Source organism: Xenopus tropicalis, chromosome 8, assembly GCF_000004195.4.
Source record: "Xenopus tropicalis strain Nigerian chromosome 8, UCB_Xtro_10.0, whole genome shotgun sequence".
NCBI lineage: Eukaryota > Metazoa > Chordata > Amphibia > Anura > Pipidae > Xenopus > Xenopus tropicalis.
In genome coordinates this window covers 18848597-18869968 of record NC_030684.2, presented here as the reverse complement: position 1 = coordinate 18869968, position 21372 = coordinate 18848597, and the positions used below count along the sequence as shown (strand labels likewise).

Sequence of the window (21372 nt, the reverse complement as noted above, 5' to 3'; positions counted from 1 at the left end):
CAAGAAATGGGCCGCTGACGCCCATATGCATAGGATTGCCAAAGTATCTGGCCCTATAGCATCACAATAGTGCATACAAGTTGTCCCGCAGGGCACTACAGCTACTGCAAAATCAATACATTTACTGTATTTTATGTGGCGCAAAATGACAAAATATACATTTACCTTAGAAATCCGTCCAAAATGGGCACTTATGGGTAGTTATGTCTTACAACTCAAAACTTACATTTTACAGCACCCTGTCTCCCATATGTCATTAGGTAACAAGGATAAAAAAAGGGAATAAAAAAACAGCACATTTTTTGCTCGCCCAGTGAGATCAGCGGGCAGAAATGCAGTTAAAGTGAGGGAACACGGAGTGTTTGCTCCACTGCTCTGTTTTTTTTGCAGGCTAAGAAAGCGGATCCACACCCTTACGCACCTCTGTAAAACTGCATTGAGAAGTACAGAATCCTCCTTCCCCGAGCAGGGATCGGCCTGAAAACACCAAAGCAGGAGTTTTTGGGCAGATGCAGTTTTACTGAGGTGCAGAAATACGGAAGGGATTCTCACCCTGCAGAAAAAACGCAGACTAAGAGCAAACGCTCCGTGTACCTTCGGCCTAAATTGTTTCACTGACAATAAAATCTATTGTAATGAATTGGCCGTCTCAATACCCACCCATCTCTGTGCATTCAGTGCCAACACTCTATTGTATAGAGCCGCCGCAGTAAGAGAAGCGGTTGATGTAAATACGTACCAGCTAGGCTCACTGCTCGGGAAAGATTTTGCCCCATTCTGATTTCGGCACATTTGCTGCAGGCAGTTGTTTATTCAGATGGCGCGAGCGCCCCTCAGTGCCATACACAGAGCTTGATACGGCTGCCTGATGCACTTTTACTCAGTTGCCAAATACTGGGCTCTGTAGCTCCTTCCAAGTCATTGTTGGTCTCGGTGGTTTCTCTCGTTTTTTTTTGTTTCCATGATAAGAAGTCAGTGCTTTAAAGAAATAAAATTTCAGAAAACAACTTCAATGTAGGACTTGTGGGTCAGTAATGAAGAGAATAGGGCAGGGGTTTGAAGACTTGGGCAAGTTACTAGAACTAAATGACCTTAGCAACCAGTGAGCAGTTTGAATGAGAGGCTGGAATATGAATAGGAGAGGACCCGAATAGAAAAAGAAGTTATGAAAAGTAACAATAACAATAAAACTTCAGCTTCACAGAGCAACCAGTTGTTGGACGCTGGGGTACGTGATCCCCATTTGAAAGCTGCAAAGAGTTGGAAGAAGAAAAAGACAAATAGAATATAAAAAAATGAATAATTAAGACCAATTGGAAAGTTGCTTAGAATAGGCCATTCTATAACATACTAGAAGATAACGTTAACTGAATGCAGTGCAAAAAAAGTTGGGGGAGCACAGAGACCAGCGTACTCCCCATGAATACATTCTTCATTCCTGTCTTCAGCGGCACTGAGGGGGGGTGGGGGACTTTATGTAATTAGATGACATAATTACTCTTGGAATGGGCCTAAGTACTGGGCTATTAACACATTTTTGAGAGTGAGTGCACACGTATTAATGTCATGGGGTGGGAAGCGCAGCAGCAAGAAGGGGGTAGGCAGAGGTACCTGCTTAGCACCCCCCCACACACACACACATAGTTGCGCCCTAGGCAGGTACCACTTCTGCCTACCCCTGGTTCCGGCCCTGGGTATGTGTCAAAAACACCCAGCAGTACACTAACAGATCGTGCCTGAAATACTTTACACAGCAAGGCCAGACTCTACTCACAGTAGGATTACCCCAGGAAACCATATATTTTTGGGAAAAAAAAAACTATTTTGGAAAATCCGAAATGGGCAAATATGTCTTTCTACTCCAAACTACCAGACTGTAAAGCTTTTCTACAGTTATTGGTTTTTATAAATATGAAATTAGTTAAAAAACACCTCAAAGCTTCCAGTTTACAGGATCCTATCTCCTACAGGTCATTTGGTACCAAGATAAAAACATCCTAAATATGAATGCCAGTGGGGTTGTGGTCAAGATGGCAAATAAAACATAGTCAATATAAATGCCAGCGGGGGTGTGGCCAAGATGGCAAATAAAACATAGTAAATATAAATGCCAGCAGGGGTGTGGCCAAGATGGCAAATAAAACATAGTAAATAGAAATGAAAACCATACTAACAGGAACCCAAACATTTCCCAAAGCGCTGACCAGGCTGCAGACCAAGAAGACTATTCACCCTCCCTGGACTCAGTGCAAAGCATCGCGACTAAAACAATACCTGATCCTGAACTCGGAGATTCTCTTAGTGATTAAATGGATTTACCCATCAATGACCGCCCAACTTGAAACTGTTAAAGTGGACTCATCGTTTCAGCGTCAGGATTTTCAAATTCTCTGTGAACGCACGTCCAATGTAGCCCACAGACTGTCCATTGCTGAAGACATTATATAAGTTTATCACTGACACATCATTTACACTTTTTTATTGAGGAATTATCTATATATTGGCGCGGGTTTAGTTAACACAACACAACTACAGCAAAATACTCTCATTTATGTGGATAAAGAGACACAAATATGTTTACCCCAGAAAGCCACATATGTTGGGAAAGTACCTGTACATATTCAGGGAAATACAAAGGGGTAAACAACATGGTAGAATGCAATAAAACCAACCCAAGGAGAGCAGCAGCCAGAACCCAAGTTTCACTTGTTTCCCCAATTCGGTTTTACAGGCAACAAATATGCAGAGCTGAAAATGCAATAAAATGGCTAAAAACTGAATAACGCTAAAAATCCAATTGACATGAAATACAAAAGATACTGCATTAGTATTAGGGCAGTTTTTGAAGGCAAAATAACCACACAATAGTAAAATAAATAAAAGCTAAACAATAGTAAAAGTGTGTGCATGTGGCAAATTGCACAGTGTGTGTATGTACAAGTGCTGTAAGTGTGCGACCCCCTCGACCCCCCAGAAATATATGTATACGTGTGTGTCACTAACTTGTATACAGGCTGGAGAGGCAGGAGGGCTGCTGAAACCAGAGGAGGGCCGCCATGATGCAGAGAATTGCAGGGGGGGCAAAGGCTGAAGGAACAGGAAGGTCCCTGCTGCCCAACGGCCCACTCTTTCCCCCAAAGGGAACTGTGATTTGGTGGGTTCCCTCAGTGCAGCAGCCACAGAGCAGGTAGCCATGCCCTCCCCACTCACTGCACAATCATGCTCACTCACACTCACACTCAGTCACACACTCACACACAGAAAGAAGCAGAATTAGCATCTCACCCTCCTGGAAGCAGCACCATTTTGTAGGATAATGTCTCACACACACAGCATCATGTGACCAGGGTGGGGCTCAGAAAAGATACAAAGTAAAAAGTATGGGGGGGGGGCTGGTGCCTGGCAGAGAGAGAGAGCTGCAATGTTATCAGGAGACAGAGGCACAGAATCAGCACTTACTGCTGTCATTACTGCTCTCCAGTTGGGCATTTGCCCCGTCCCCCTCTATTTTTCTCCCTCAAACAGGGCAAAAGCCTCAGGTCCCCATAATGGTGTTTAGGGTTCCTGCCACACAAGGCGCTTTCCTGGCTTGTGTATAAGCGCAGGCTGAGAAACCGCCCGTCCACTTCTATCTGCTTCATGGTGCGTCTGTGCAGATTTTGGCTCAGTCAGTATCTGTGTTCCTGCCGAAATCCGCTCCGTGTGTCAGATGTGGGTTCAGACACACCATAAAGCAGATCGTAGAAATTTTAGAACAAGATTTAGAGCTTGAAATACAAAAAAAAAAAAAAATCAACTGATTTGGAAAGCCTCATGTCTCCCAAACGTGCCAATACCCCAGGAAACCATATATTGTTGAACAGTACATAGTCTGCCAAATCCAAATGGGTAACCGTGTCTTTCTTCTGCTAAGTACCAAACAGCAATTCTTTTCTAAGTTTAGCAGTTTCCAAAAAAAAAAAATGAAAATTCTAGAACATTGTCTCAAAGCTTCAGTTTTCAAGCATCATATCTCCCACATAACATTAGGTACCAAGAAAACACACCCTAAATATGAAAGCCAAGGGTCCACTGAACAGTTTGACGCCCATTGTGCATAGGATCACCCATGTATCTGGCATTTAGAGACCCCAAAAGTAAGTTAGTGCATAGATATTGCCCCTGAGATCACTTTATCGGACTGGGGGGGCAGGGCCGACTGGGGATCCAACCCAAGGGGCCTTGCAGGTGCGCGTCCCCTAATCCCCCCCACTGGGTCCCCCACCAGACGTCCTCCCCTGGGCTCCCGAAAGTTTAATGCGTCAGGGAGGAACGGTCGGACAGGGGGAGCGCCAGGAAGGGTCGGATCTGGGCCAATAAACCAGTCCAACCCTGCAGGCACAGAAAAGGAATTGTTTCCCCAGTCATATTATAACAGAGCCATGGTAAGCAATCAGAGCAAGCTGAACCCCCTCGAAAGAAACTAGAATGCTTTCTGTACCCCAGTGTCCCCTCCCCGGACAGCAAACTAGATGTTTATGTACCCGCAGTGTCCCCCTCTCCCGACAGCAAACTAAGAAATGTTTTATGCACGCCGAGTGGACCTCTTCTGACAGCAAAACTAGAAATGTTTATGTACCCCAGTGTCTCTCATCCGACAGCAAACTAGAATGTTTATGTAACGGCGAGTGGACCCCCTCTCTGAACAGCAAAACTAGAATGTTTATGTACCCCCAGTGTCCCCCTCCCGACAGCAAACTAGAGTGTTTATTGGTACCCAGTGTCCCTCCTCTCCGACAGCAAACTAGAATGTTTATGTACCCCAGTGTCCCCTCTCCGACAGCAAACTAGAATGTTTATGCACGCGAGTGACCCCTCTCCGACAGCAAACTAGAATGTTTATGTACCCGAGTGACCCCTCTCCGACAGCAAACTAGAATGTTTATGTACCCCAGTGTCCCCTCTCCGACAGCAAACTAGAGTGTTTATGTACCCCAGTGTCCCCTCTCCGACAGCAAACTAGAATGTTTATGTACCCCAGTGTCCCCTCTCCGACAGCAAACTAGAATGTTTATGCACCCCAGTGTCCCCTTTCCGACAGAAAACTAGAATGTTAATCTACCCCACTGTCCCCTCTCTGACAGCAAACTAGAATGTTTATGTACCCCAGTGTCCCCTCTCCGACAGCAAACTAGAATTTTTCTGTAACCCAGTGTAAGGGGCCAAAACAATAGCATCCCTGACTAATATGGGCTAAGTCAGATAGGAAGGTTTATGAAACCCCATTGGCCAAAGATAGTGGTGTCCAAAATAAAGGTTCCCTCCAGTGCTATCCGATAATTGGCCCAAGGTTCAAATCTGCCCTCCCCTTGAATGGTAACTGCACAGATATCAGCTCCTCCCTTGTATGGCAGCTTAAGCATCCTCCATAATAAAGACAACAAAATGCAATACAGGTATAGGATCCGTTTTCCAGAATGCTTGAGACCAAGGGTATTCTGGATAAGGGGTCTTTCCGTAATTTGGATCTCCATATCTTAAGTCTACTAAAAAATCAATAAAACATTAATTAAACCCAATAGGATTGTTTTGCCTCCAATAACGGTTAGTTATATTGTAGTTGGGATCAATTACAAGATGCTGTATTTTTATTACTACAGAGAAAACAGAAATCAGTTTTAAAATTCTGAATTATTTGATTAAAATGGAGTCTATGGGAGACGGGCTTTCTGTAATTCAGAGCTTTCTGGTTAATGGGTTTCTGGATTAGGGATCCCATACTGTATCAGGAATTTGAACCCCATATTTTTAATATGATGTGGAAATGTTATTTATAAAATAGTTGATTTTGTGTATTCTTACCTGAATGGAATGTATCAGGCCCGCCCTACTGAGACATATTGATGCAATTCAGCAGTTTAATTAAAATTAAGTGCCATCATTTGTCAGACATTCCCTTGGGTTATTTTTCTATAGGGAAAATATTAGTAAAAGTCTTACTGTTCAAATGGAGACAGCCATTCCCTTTCAGTCCCCTGCCGCCAATGAAAAGCAAGGAATATCCCTTTATTCATAACTCTACAGACAAAAGGAAGGTTTATTAGTAAAGTCAGATTCATTTCTCTCCTCCTCATACCCAAATATACATTCAAATGAGTGAGCTTTGGAATATTTGGGTTTAGTAACAATACATTGGGTTTAGTTTGTGAGTTTCTGCCCTACACACTACAGGCTTTTGCGTGTTTGTGATACACACGTGTCGCTTTATGCTCCTCGTTGGCAGCTCATTTTGTAGCATCATTGTCTGTAAATGCATTGGATCCCTAAACAGAGCCATTTTCTCTGAAGGGGGCGCAGTGCCAGGCACACAATCGCACACATCATGTAAAGCCCCAGTGTGCCCATTTTGTCTATTACTGTAATTAAGGTTCAAACTGAAGAATGCAGAGGAACATAGGCGCCTTGCACTCTATTCCTGGTCTATGGAAAATGGAAAGTCAGGGGCTCCTTCCTCCCTGCTGTTTATTTTCTGCAAAGAAATCATGTATAATAGAGGGGCCTAATTATTATTACGATTGATATAGTGCTATTGTTCTCTGTAGCACTTTACAGAGTAAGGGGACACTAATACAAGCCCATAGGGTTTGCATATACAGAACAATGGGAAGGGAGCAAGATAGCAGCTCCCAGTAGGTATCAGAATAGCCCTCAATAGTAAGAAATCCAAGTCCGGCTTTGGACTCCTCCAGTTACATGGGAGTAGGAGAAACAATAGGTTAGCTGAAAGCAGTTCTAATGTGTAGCGCTGGCTGAAAGCTCAGACTCGGGCACAATGCACTGAGATGGCGCCTACACACCAATATTACAGCTACAAATACATTTGTTGGTTCAAGAATAAAATGTTAAATGGCAGAGTGTATTTTTTCCAGAGCATTAGCCATTGTTATAACTCTGTCAAAATATTCGGGCATCATAAATAAGCCCTAATTTTGCCTAATTCTAGTAAAAGATATAACAGAAGAGTTTAGAATTCAGATGTTTACATCCCTATTATAAATAACCTGTGATTGGCTGTATTTCTCGTCAATCTGCTGACAATCGTGCCCGGTTTTCAGACGTCTAAAAACCGGGCAGCCATGTAAAAACTGCGCCGTCTGGTTCAAAACTAGACAGGTGGCAACCCTATCCCCAGATTTAAAGAGCCAGTAACATTAAAAAAGTGTTTTTTCCAATACAAGTTTTCATCCGTTAATCCAGCACCTGCAAAATAAACCTTAACATAAACATCATTAAAAAACCCAGACCCACTGCAGAAATACCAACTAGCACTTCATTAACCCAAGACTTGCCAGTAAAATCACTGCCGAAATAGCAAATGAGCTGTTAACCCCAGTAAGAATAATGGATTCATGAAAACAAAAAAATAAGAGATAGTTATACTGGATTTGGCCCCTATTTCAAAATCACCATGTTCACCCAAGACTCCAACAAAGAATATTATAAGGCAAGCCAAGGGCCAAGATAAAGGCATAAGGCATAAAACAAGGCATCCACAATTTAATAAAATAAAAACTAATTTGCAGCACAATAAAACAGGTGGGAGGGAAGTACAAGACCAGAAATCATGATTCCCAGGCAATTACAACATCATAACAATCAATTATAAAAACAAACAGACCAATTACTGACTTTCTACTCAACTGTGGCTCATGATTGCACAGTAATCAGTTGGTGTATTTTTACAATTCATGGATAATAAAGCAGGAGCAGGTAAGGAGTAAAACCGGGGGGTGAGGAGCCACTGACTGTGTGACCCTCTCCCTGACTTACTACTTGAAGAATCTGGAGGGAGCGGGAGGTGCCGACTAGATAGAGGAGCCGAATTTCCAAAAGCTCTGGTGGTGTTGCAGGGCAGTGAGGCAGGCAGTTCTACGGCAGCTGGTGGTGTTGCAGGGCAGTGAGAGACAGTTCTACGGCAGCTGGTGGTGTTGCAGGGCAGTGAGAGACAGTTCTACAGCAGCTGGTGGTGTTGCAGGGCAGTGAGGCAGACAGTTCTACGGCAGCTGGTGGTGTTGCAGGGCAGTGAGGCAGGCAGTTCTACGGCAGCTGGTGGTGTTGCAGGGCAGTGAGGCAGACAGTTCTACGGCAGCTGGTGGTGTTGCAGGGCAGTGAGGCAGACAGTTCTACGGCAGCTGGTGGTGTTCCTCCGCTGCACTAATAGGGCAGTGTGTTGAGCTGTAGGAGGAATTTGGTTTTTGACAAAAAATTATAGTTGCGGTAAACAGTAAGAAATGTACTTTATTAGTAGGTGTTAATATAGGTGGGGTTAGTTCCCAGAATGTGATTTGTCGGTCAGCCTTTAAGGCTGATGCCAGACGAGGATTAGGGCGGATATTTTCGGCAAGCGAAAAAGCGATTGCTGAAAATACCGCCCTACGCCTCCTACATGTGCCTGCACCCGAATGAATGGAATACGCTCTGGTGCAGGCACATGTAGCCGAAATACGCATAAAAACGCGAGACTTTCAAACTCTGATGTAGAGAATGCTATTTTGAGAGAATTTACAACTGTCTGGCTGGTGTGCCAGGCACGGACTCCAGTTTATACAGAGAGAAATGGTGCCCAAAAAATGCCACTGTGACATTATCACATTATCAGATACTGAAAAATAAACCAAATAAAGTGCATTAAATAACCAAGAGCAGTATTTAACCAGAACTGTAGCATAGTATCTGAATCCTGAAACAGTGAAGCGTGTAAATAAAAACTGATCAGCGAGCATTAAATACTGTGGGGATACTGACCCAAGGCAGAGCTTGTGCTGAGGTCCCTGTTATCGTAGCAACAAACCTCTATGTCTGTGTCATGTTAAACACATGCAGTCAGATCCAGTGAATCACATAGAAGCCACTTTACCCAGTGAGGGGCACGGACGTCACATTACATGGCATCATTTATGGCCCATTTGAGTGGCTGAGAGTCAGAGTATGGGAGGAGTTGCCCCCAGGGTTTGACTGGGGAGTGCAGGGCCCACCGGGCTTCTGCCTCGGGGGCCCCTGCACCCCCCAATGGTCCCCGCCGCCTTCACCCCCCCCTCCCGCAGAGGCCCCCAGCACCTGTCCAACCTCCTCCTCGAGCACCCTATATCAAACTTACCTGAAGCGCGTTGGGGGAGGGAGACCAGTGGATCAGCGGAGGACCTGCAGAGATTGGGTATAGGCCGACGGGGCCCACCGGGTTTTTTCCCAGTACCCCGGTGGCCCAGTCGGACACTGGTTGCCTCTGCTGGCAAAATGTACAGCAACCAGTCTGTAAGGGCACAGCCTCCCCATTCAGCCACAAACTACAGAGTGAGCAGAACAGTGTCCCCATCAGTAACAGGGGTACTGCCCAGCCACAGGGCTCACACTCGGGGCTAAGTCCCCAACAGTGGATCTATGCTGGTTAACAGGGTCGGTCTTATCAACTGAAGGGCCCAATTGGGGAACTTTGTCACGGCCCCCCAGATAGGGTTGCCACCTTTCTCTTTAGATAGACCCAGACAGGACTGGGGGAGTGACATCAGGGGACGGCGCTGTGACGCAAAGGGGCAGATGTGGTGAAACAGGGGGCAGGCACGGTGATGTAAGGGGGTGTGTCAATAACATGTAGGGGCGGGATAAGCCCTAGCGTACTGTGATTGGCTGTATTTCTTGTCAATCTGCAGGTAATCCTAATCCTGCAGGTAAAGGTTTTTAGACATCTGAAAACCAGGCAGCAATCTAAAAACCGGGTTGCCTGGTTCAAAACTAGACAGGTGGCAACCCTATCCCCAGATTTAAAGAGCCATTAACATTAAAAAAAAAGTGTTTTTTCCCCAAACAAAAGTTTTCATCCATTAATCCAGCATCTACAAAATAAACCTGACCATAAACATCATTAAAAAAACCCAGACCCACTGCAGAAATACCAATTAGCGCTCCATTAACCGTAATGGTAACAGTAATGGATTCATGAAAACAAAAAAAGATAGTTATACTGGATTTGGCCCCAGTTCCAAATCACAATGTTCACCCAAGACTCCAACAAAGAATATTATAAGGCAAGCCAAGGGCCAAGATAAAGGCATAAGGCATAAAACAAGGCACACAATTTAATGAAATAAAAACGGACTAATTTGCAGCACAATAAAACAGGTGGGAGGGAAGTAAAAGACCAGAAATAATGATTCCCAGGCAATTACGATATCATATCAATTAAAAAAACATAAACATAGACCAATTACTGACTCACTACTCAACTGTGGCTCATGATTGCACAGTAATCAGTCAGTGTATTTTTACAATTCTGTGCTTGCAACAAATGTCCCCTTGTATCTCTTTAGCTCAGCATATAAATTCATTTAGATTCCCATGGCAACACTTTAAAACAAATTCAAACTGTAAAATACATTGCGGCATAGATAGATGATCCAAAGATAGATAGATAGATAAAAGACGATAGATAGGGATAGATGATAGATAGATAGATAGATGATAGAAAGATAGATGTATGGATAGATAGATATGACACAGACTGTTCTATAACTAGATACATATTACATTATACATAATATTTGGAGCTTCCAGTTTACTTGTCTTTGCCGATACATTTTCTATGAGCAACAAGAGCAGCAACATCTCAAGATCTCTAGGGTTCAGTTTGCACCCTTTGTAACTGTTTCATTAGATGATTGGATCTCAATATATTTATCAATCTGGTACATTATAATTAAATACAGTACGTCACAAGTTCACAACACATAATGGGTCTAATGTTTTCGAGCAAACAAATCTCAATGCTGACATTTTGCGACCATTCTTAACCCAAATGTTCTATATGTGATTAACATCTGGCATCTTGCCTGTCTGTGGTGCAGACACAGATGAATATATTGAGATCCAATCATCTAATGAAATATTTAAAATCTAGTACATTCTAATTAAATACAGCAGGAGCAGGTAAGGAGTATAACCGGGGGGTGAGGAGCCACTGACTGTGTGACCCTCTCCCTGACTTACTACTTGAAGAATCTGGAGGGAGCGGGAGGTGCCGACTAGATAGAGGAGCCGATGCCGAATCTCCAAAAGTGCTGGTGGTGTTGCAGGGCAGTGAGAGACAGTTCTACGGCAGCTGGTGGTGTTGCAGGGCAGTGAGAGACAGTTCTACGGCAGCTGGTGGTGTTGCAGGGCAGTGAGAGACAGTTCTACGGCAGCTGGTGGTGTTGCAGGGCAGTGAGAGACAGTTCTACGGCAGCTGGTGGTGTTGCAGGGCAGTGAGAGACAGTTCTACGGCAGCTGGTGGTGTTGCAGGGCAGTGAGAGACAGTTCTACGGCAGCTGGTGGTGTTGCAGGGCAGTGAGAGACAGTTCTACGGCAGCTGGTGGTGCGGTGCTGACTGAGCCCAACGGGGCGGCTGGTACTGATGCTGCTGGTAATGTGTCCAATAACGATGCCTAACCCTATAGTAGGGAGGAAATGAAAGAAAACAACTTAGAAGTGTTTAGTTTAGTCCCCTCAGAGCCACAGTCTGTAAATGATTAATCCACTGATTCACATTGTAGCAGCATCTTATGTCTGTCGCCCCCCCCCCTCCTGGGAGGTAGAGTATGGTCTGTGCCCAGTCAGATTCCCAAATTGTGCAAAGTGTTGTGCCACCAGTTATCCCAAGCTTTACTTATGTTTTTGTTATCCTAAGGGACATTAACCTTAGTCACAGTCTTTATAAGCAACAGCCTTTTTAATGGCCGTCCTATGCCCATTCATTCATATAGTGCGGTAATAGCCTTTCCTACATACATCAAAGCTTGAAGATTAAGTTGATCTTGATCCTCTTGCCCAAATGGGGGAAGTCAAAACTGTCACAACAAGTAATAAGCTGCACAAAACACAGCGATGGCATTTATAGCAGCCCTTCTGTGGGTTAGGTACCCATGTACCAACCACGAACCAACCACGCACCAACCATGCACCAACCATGCACCAACCATGCACCAACCATGCACCAACCATGCGCAGTGGGCACCAGCACAAACTAGTAAATCCCACAAACTGAGACCTCGGCAGAAGCCCAGAATAGGTATTTTATATTCACCAAAGGGCAGTTTCCTTCCAAGGAAAATGATTGGCCAATATTAGTTCACAAACTGCCTTAGGGAACTGCTAGAAAATGTTACAATGGGAGATAAAATGAAGGTCCGAATCCTGTGAACTAACTACCATAGGAGGATGTTAGCAGCAGCCCGACCCAACCCCGCCGGAACCCCGACCCGACACCCCCCCCACAGCAGCCTGACAAGACCCCCCCACGGCAACCCAACCTGAACCCCCCACGGCAGCCCGACCCAACCCACTGCAGCCCGCCCCGAGCCCCCTCCGGCGGCAGCCAGGCCCGACCAGACAAACCCCCTCCACAGCGGCAGCCCGACTTCCCACGGCAGCCCAACCCGACCCCCCACCCCAATGGCAGCCCGACCCGACATCCCCCACCCCCACAGCAGCCCGACCAGACCCCTACCTCACCACGGCAGCAAAACCCGAACCCCCCACGGCAGCCCGCCCCAACCAGAAACCCACCTCCGCGGCAGCCTAGCCCGACCAGACACCACCCCCCCACCGCAGCAGCCCGACTTCCCACGGCAGCCCCACACACCCGACCCCCCCCCCCCGTGGCAACCCAACTTCCCACAGCAGCCCGACTTCCCCCACGCCAGCCTGACCCGACTCCCCACGACCTGACCAGCCCCCCACCCACGGCGCCCGGCCCGACTCCCCCGCCCTCATGGCAGCCCAACCCTACCCCCCCACAGAAGACCCACCAGACCCCCGCACAGCAGCCTGACCCGACTCCCCACGACCTGACCAGCCCCTCCCCGCAACACAGCCTGCCCAGCCCGACCTGACTCCCCATGGCAGCCTGGCCCCACAAGAAACCCCCACAGCCCCACCCGATCCCCCCCCCATGGCAGCCTGGCCCGACTCTCCACAGTAGTCCGACCCCCCACAGCAGCGCCAACGCACCCCACCCAACCTAATCCTTGCCACGGCAAGCCCACCGGACCAGATTGTCCCCCACTATAGACCCGTCTCTACAATTGCGAGCCGCGGCAGCGCGACACGACCCCCCCCCCAACTCAATATATCTTACAGAAACTCACCCCCCATGGAAGCCCAACCAACCCGACCAGACCCCCCCACAGCAGCCTGACCAGACTCCCCACGACCTGACCCCTCCAGGGCACCTCGGCCCGACTCAACCCCCACCATGGCAGCCCAACCCGACCCCCCACACACGGCACCCGACCGGACCAGAACCCACCCCCATGGCAGCCCACCCCCCCCCCAGCAGCCTGACTCGACTCCCCATGACCTGACCAGCCCCCCCTCCATGGCAGCACAGCCAGACCCTACCACTGCCCAGCCCGACTCCCCATGGCAGCCTGGCCCCACAAGAACCCACCCGATGCCCCCATGGCAGCCTGGCCCACTAGACTCTCCACAATAGCCCGACCCCACCCAACCCAATCCCTGCCACGGCAGCCCAACCAGACCTTCTCTTAAATTGCAATCCGCAGCGCGACGCGACACCACCCCGCCCCAGCCACACCCAACGCCACATATCTCACACAAAGCCAACAACTATTTTTAGCAAATACCCACATCGATAACTCACCTACATCCCTCCGGCCCGACAACACAAACGCACTTCTGTACTTGGCACTGCGTCAAAAATTTACAAACGCGTCATGACTATAGAGTGGATTTACTAACAAGTTGTTACAGTTGAGGAGACTGTCTCTTCCTTGTATGCAAATAGCAAAGTGTATTCTGGGATCTCATTAAAATTAATACCCAGAATTCCACTTTGCTTACGTGCTTACATATTTGCCAGTCTCCTCAATTGTAATGATATGATAGCCAATCTACTCTCCTGGGTAGGAGTCATTTATAGTTATTATTGGGCTGAGTAATGACTGGGCCTTTTGGCTAAGGATTATACTATGGGCCCAACCTATCCTTGCCTTCTGCTGGCCTTACGGTCCTGGAGAAAAGGGCTGAGAGGGATCAGGTGAAATTCTTGAAGCAGTTAAGGCTAGATGTTCCTAAGAATTTCATGGATTATGTATTCATTAAAATAAATTGATGGAATATGTGTGGATTATTACAAGTGAAAGTTATTTGCGCACTGGGTGATGAAGTAAGGCAGACTTCAACAAATAATGTAAAAAAAAAATTAATTAAAATATCCGGATCCTATACAAGGGTGAATTGGGTATAAAGCTCACCAGGCTAAACCATCCCAGTGCCCATATCTAACCCCATCCCAGAGGGGCCCCTAACCATATAATCTCCTGAAACTTACAGATATTGGTTTAGGGCAAAACCAGTCAGCTCTAGCCCCCGGCACCACTATAGCCAGGCCCAGTCTAACCCTGGGATTTTGGTTATACCACATTTTATATTATTATTACTATTTTTACCCATTCTCTGCTTTGGTCGGTAGGGGGAAGGATATAGGGATCTCTTATATCAAAACACCAGTTCAAATCCCGAATGGGATAATATCGTATTGACGATCCGAAAAGTCACAAAATTTTCGTACCGAACTATCGTAAACAGCGGCAAAACCAATCCGATTTTTTCGCGCATTCGTGGATAAGTAAATGTGCCCCTTAGCCTTACGGCACAGGGGATTCTACTTCCTGCAGGCATTTTGCTCGGGGATAAAGGGCTTTTCTGGGCCAGGAGGCTTCAGGACATTTGGCCAGCTAGTCCTGCATATATTGGCTTTTCAATTTTTCAGGCCGAGTCATTGCCCCCTTATACACTGTGTGGCACTTAGTAGGGAGCACATTGTATTTTCTTGCACTTGGTTGTAGAAATACAAGGAAAAAACAAAAAAAATTTGGAGAAAAGATCCAATCGTATGGTTTGAACCAGAATCAGACTGGGAAAAATCCCGGTGGGCCCCAGCTCTAGTGGGCCCAGGTGGCCCAGACCCGACCCTTGCCGGTGCTCCCTCTGCCCGACCGCTGCTCCCCTGACGGGTAAAATTTACGCGCTCACGGTAAAGATGTCGGGTGAGGGGCCCTGCGAGGGGGGTTAGGGGGGCCCTGCGGGGGGGCGGGTTAGGGGCGGGGCACCTGCAGGGCCCCTGGGGCGGGAGGCCCGGTGGGCCTTTCACCCCCCAGTCCGACCCTGGTTTGAACAACTGTTGAAGGGTTGGGAACGTTGTTGGAACTGTATGACTGTACATATTAATGTATGGGATATTTAATATGGAGCAAACGATCGATTAGTTCATTAATCAGCTTAATAGAGTGATTAGATTTGAAATTACGACTTTACCGCGTAGAATACAATCACTTACACGGGATAATTTCATATCGCTCAGAGGTTGGTTCCCACAATCCGTTTGGCCATTTGCTAAGCGTGAGAGTCCAACCTGATTGGTTGGTAGCCTCGCACTCCCGGCTCTGAATAAATTCATGTGAGAATGGGCTTTGGGTTTGTGTTGTTCATGAAGCCCAATAAACACTTATAATAGTGAATTGTGTAGATGAGGGGATTGGGCTGAAAGCCAATAACATGTAATGGGGCTGCTGGAGCCGGTTCTGTACAGTGATGCTCAGAGGGTACAGTTCCGGCTAGAGAATCCGTGCGGATATTGCTGGGGCTCAGGGGTAATTGTGTTGGGCTGAACCCCCCGACTGTTCCTCCCCTTCAGCTTCTTATTCTTAGCGCCCCCCATTTTCTAAACGCTACTCCTCCTACAGGTTTAGGGGTACAACACCCGAACTCCCCACACTTCTTCGCCCTATAGCCGAGCTGGCTGCTTGTGCTTTTCTAAGCGATCCCGCCCCCCGTGCCGATCCGAACCCCCCAATATTTCCATTGACTTTGACAAGGAAGATTTTAGAACTGCTGCCAATCTTACAGCTTTGAGGCGACACCCCCCAAACTTGAATCACACAGTCATGGGCTCAGCCTGAATGAAAATATGATGATTGTTGGATGCCCAAAAGTGGGCGGAGCTGTGCACAGCCAATCAGATTTTACCTATTGGCTCGGCAGAAATCCAACCTGCTGCCAGTCTCACAGTAATAACGCCGGGGCCCCCAAACTTTGCAGGGTTAGGCACCAGGTAACTGCGGTTTAAGGTTAGGAAAAGTGGGCAGAGCCACCAACAGCCAATTAGATTTTATGTAATGACTTTTAATGGGGAAATCCAACTTCTGTAAGATGCCATAGACTGTCACTATTTATTGGGCCTGTGGGGCTGTTTTTATTTTGAATCCCAATCCAGACCTGTCTCTGTGTGTTTCCTCAGGGCACTCTGCTTTCCTCCCACACCCCCAAAATATACTGGATGGCTAAATGGCCCTTGATAAAACTGACCCTAATATAATAAGGACTTTATGGCACACAAGAACGGATGAAGGAATTCTCCGGCCGCTGTTGAGAGGTATCAGGGTGAAATCTACCCATCACCGCTGGTCACAGGGGGGTGACATAATAAGTAATGACAGGCTCAGCTGATGAGTTTGGGCACAAAAATGCCATCATGGTGTGGCAGTCGCCTGACTGGTGTGTCCCACTGATACACAATTACCAATTCCTCCCCACTAGTGGCCCTACACAGATCTGCCTGAGGGGCAAAGTAAAGTTAAGACACATCACTGCTTGTGTTTGGTTACTATGGGCAACTGCACTGGCTCCTGTCAGTCTGGGGCCCATTGGGAGAACTATCCAGTGACTAGAGCCCATAGAGGCACTGGCTCCTGATAAGCTCAGCTGTCAATCACTAGGTTCCAGAACACTGCAGCCCTTCTTGATAACAAACACCTTTCCACATACCTCCTATAGATTTTACTATACTACAACTCCCAGGATTCCCTGCAAGTCACTTGGAACAGAAAAGTGGGGGCATCCCTCATCTAGGCGAGTTCGCACACAGGCGAAACCCAGACATATATAGGAGGGGAGTTTGGTTAGTCCTACGGGGGAGGCATAAGTATTTAGATCTCCTAGTGGGGGAGGTACAGTGTGGGGTGAGATTAGATGAGCTGTGCTAGGTTTGTCTGTGGGGGTATTTGGCTCTAGGGCAGTGTGTGGGGAAACTAGACCTCTCTATCAAATAGGGCTGTGGCAGCAGGGGGGGTCTCTGGTTATGGATGGGGGGCTGTAGGTGTGTAAGTAAGGCATTAGACAGACATGGGTGCCCATTTTGAAGTCACCCAAATGTGTACTTTCAAAAAATATATGGTTTTGGGGGGTCAATGTACTTTTTTGTGTTGTTGCTCCACAAAAATGCAGTAAATGTGTTGAATTTTCAGAATCTTAAGTGATTTGTATGCACTAACTTCCTTATGGGGCCTCTAAATGCCAGATACATCGGTGATCCTATGCACAATGGGCATCAAACTGTTCAGTGGGCCCTTGGCTTTCATATTTAGGGTGTGTTTTCTTGGTACCTAATGTTATGTGGGAGATATGATGCTTGAAAGTGGAAGCTTTGAGACAATGTTTTATTATTGTCATATTTTTCTTTTGGAAACTGCTAAACTTAGAAAAGCATTGCTGTTTGGTACTTAGGAGTAGAAAGACACGGTTACCCGTTCGGATTCGGCAGAATGTGTACTGTTCAACAATATATGGTTTCCTGGAGTAGGGCTAATGTTCCGGGATTTTGGGCTTTGGAATGTAAAGTATGCCGTATTCTGCTGTAATGCTTTGAAAAGTTGGTAAATTACTGCTGGGAGTTTTTGATCCATAGAAGTCAGAAATCTCCATAAAACTATACATATCAGGTATTGGCATGTTCGGGAGATATGAGGCTTTCCAAATCAGTTGAATTTTTGTCCATAAAATAAAATATGTTTCTGGTATAAATTCCCATATCATGAAAAATCTTGTTCCAGAAGTGGAAATACACAAAAACTGAGCCAGATGTGGAAAGCTCAGGTTCTCCTGAAAAAACGATATATATCTTTCCTACCTAAACTTGCATGCATGCATATAGCCAATATACACTTTAATGGCCGCCCACATGTCCAGGTGAATGTGTACAATCCATATACATTTGCGCAGGCATCCAGACGCACCCATACCGTACACACTATATGCATTGTAATGCCCGTATGTCTAAATGCATATGTAGCTCATACTCCGTATCCATTTGTTTAGATGCATACACAGCAGTCATATACACCTGCATATTCTAAAATAGATGACTTCAATATACACAGCCTTAAGGTGGCCATACATGTAGTGATTTTCGATATTTTGTCTTGGTCGCATGAAAGATCGTTCCCACCGTCAACAGATGTTCAGGGCTGAATCGTCAGATATGGAGGTAGAAACAATAGAAATTTTACCTCCTTCTGCCAATTCAGCCCTGAACAGAGATTTTGCTCGGGCGCCATTGAAAATCTTTTCACCTGACCGGTTAAAACGAGTCGACCAATATCCGCAGCCTTTTGCGATATCGGTCGCCTTGTCGAGCCGCCATACACGCACTGTATATCGCATGAAACGAAGTTTTGTACGGTATCATCGGTGCGTGTATGGCCGGCTTTACACTTGCATACGTATCCAGAAGTATCTGTGGAAGCCATGTACATGTGGACGTGCATCTAGATATATACCCATATCGGGTACTTGGGAAAGCATGTGATTTCCCAGGCCTCGGCTATGGAAACCTCTCGTATGGCTGCTTTAGAAGTGAAGTCTTCTACTGGGCAAGAAGATAGCCAATAACACCCGAGGAACAGCTCATTTACACATCCGTTCCTTGGTGAAATAGGCTTGTTTATGATTTGATTCCATAAGGGGCATGCAGGGATAATGTTTAGGACTTTGCTTATCCAGTGGCTTCCCTTCCCCAGATAAAGGGGTGGTACCTGCAGACCCAAAGATTGGGCAGCCATGATTATATTCCCCTTCCAGCATGCAGAGGGAATAAACACCTTAGCATTCTGTGCTTCTTCCCACTTTGCTTCTTGTCTCCCTCACTTTCTACTTTGCTTTTTCTCATCCCTGGTGTGAGGTTCTGAGTTTCTATTCAATGTCATTGCCATAAGCCTTAATTCTCATACCACTTTATTTCTCTTCTTTGCCATTGCCTGCTCTATTGCTTATTTATTTCCCTTTTGGTCAATGTGCCATTCAGTATATGGCACCCTGCGCTACATCAATGGGCCCATTCTATTACAAACCATTACTAGTCCTTTTTGCATAGGAAAGGTGTCACAACACCAAAACCCGCTGAATGGCCCAAATGCCTTAGGAATGGCTCACACCATCATCCCCTAGATCGCTTTGATTGCTCCATCCGCAGCATTACTAGATTTACATGGATAGATGGAATCTCCGCTTGAAACAATGTTGCTGGATACTTGGCTTCAGGGAATGAACAATATAACAGGGACTTATCACGCAAAACACTTTAATGATTTTATACAAAGGCATAAACCTGCCCTCACTCCTGTATGGAAAATGATTTCACACAATAAATCATAAAATGCTTCAATGTCTTTTGTCATTGCTTTTGCTTTTAAATTTCAGTAGGCTATTCAAAGGTATTTGCTGATTGCATTTCTAACTGCATTTGTGCAATTTGGCACCTATGTTCATAAATGAACCCTTCCGTGCTTTCTTCTGCCCAACTAACTTCACCCTTCTCTTAGTTATCCACATCTTAGCTGTGCTGGAAAAAACACAACAGGCAAGGGAAAGCTAAAGATCCCAATTGGCAACAATAAGACAATAAAAGCCCATTAATTGTTAAATATGGCACAATTTGGTGGAGAATCCACTAGCCAGCAACCCTTGATAGAATCACGTGCCTTTTCCCCTTTAATAGAGTTACTGCACTACCCCTGGGCAAATGGAAATACCCCCCCAGGGCATAAGTTACACTTCCATTACATTGGATAGTTAACTCATTACACCCCTACAGTTATATCTTGGGGTGCAGAATGCGACGTCAACACTAAGGGGCCGATTCATTAAAGCATGATTGAGAAAAATTCGTATTTTTTCTTATAAAACATTTCGTAATGTCCACGACGAATGAATAACAAAATTTGTCATTGCAAAAAGTACGACTTTATTTAATTTCGTTAAAATTCCACTACTTTTTCGTAGTACATTCGTTCTTCCAGGAAAAAGTCATACTTTTTGCAACGACTACGAAAATGTAGTTACCAAAGCTTGAATGAATATGTTTTTGCCAGGTTGGGACTGTGCCATCGAGCCCTATGGGAGGCTTCCAACATCATACATTTTGTTTCAAAGCCGGAAAGGTTTTCATGCCGTTTACGATCATTTGGATCTGAAAATTTTGTGACTTTTGGATCGCAACTACGATATTTTCATACGACCAAGGAAATAATTTTTGTGACGTTTCTGAACATCAGAAATTATTGTGGTTACTCCGAATTTTTCCCAATCGTGCTTTTAACTAGCGAAAATTCATGCTTTAATGAATAGGCCCCTAACTGTTGTGTTCAGCCTTTCAGTGTTAAAGTAAATGAAATCATATATTCTGGATATAAGATTCCAGAAACAGGGAGCACATTATCTGCAGCTTTCTGTAATCTTATTCAGCAAGGAACATCTCATCCCCAAACACAGCAGTAAAACTACTGCAGGCACAGCACAGCACCCTTTACATTACTACCAGTAGTAAAGACACAGATGAATATACTACATCTCCCTTAATTTGAGGTAGAGCAAAAGTACAAATGCAAACATTAATCTTAAAGTCTTTATAGCAACTATCAGACCACTTTACGTGACTGTGGTATGTTGGGACAAAGCAGAATCTTCGGTCCTGGTTTCGGAAGGTCCTCTATTGGTTCTTGCTGTGGACGTGTTGTCGCTTCTCGCAGGGCCGCCATCAGGGGGGCACAGGGTGTATTTAACTTTAATCAACTCCAGGCCTTGTCATTGGTCGCGCCCCGTGCGCATGTGTGACGTCAGTACACATGGGGTGCAACCTTATAAGTGAAGTGAAGATGCAGCGGGGAGCCGCGTGACATAATGGAGTGCGCTGCCGGAGGAAGCAGGAGGATTCTGGGGGGGGGGGGGAGCTGGAGGATGCTTGGGGGGGCCTGGAGGAAGTAGCAGGATGCTTGGGGGGCCCTGGAGGAAGTAGCAGGATGCTGGGGGGGGGGAGCTGGAGGATGCTTGGGGGGCCCTAGAGGATGCTGGGGGGGAGCTGGAGGATGCTGGGGGGAGCTGGAGGATGCTTGGAGGCCCTGGAGGATGCTGGGGGGGAGCCGGAGGATGTTGGGGGGGCTGGAGGATGCTGGGGGGAGCCGGAGGATGTTGGGGGGGGCTGGGAACGGAAGGAAGCAGTAGGGGAGCAGG

At 46.2% G+C, this 21372-nt stretch overlaps 1 long non-coding RNA gene across 1 annotated transcript; it reads right to left on the bottom strand.

Annotated features, from left to right (window-relative positions):
• Nucleotides 1–7530: 7530 nt before the first annotated feature.
• LOC101731694 lies at nucleotides 7531–13728 on the bottom strand. The gene is made up of 3 exons (XR_004219635.1): nucleotides 13670–13728; nucleotides 11020–11459; nucleotides 7531–8214 (listed from the first exon to the last, which is right to left on the bottom strand). It is a non-coding gene; the product is annotated as an uncharacterized LOC101731694 (long non-coding RNA).
• Between the last annotated feature and the right edge of the window lie 7644 nt (nucleotides 13729–21372).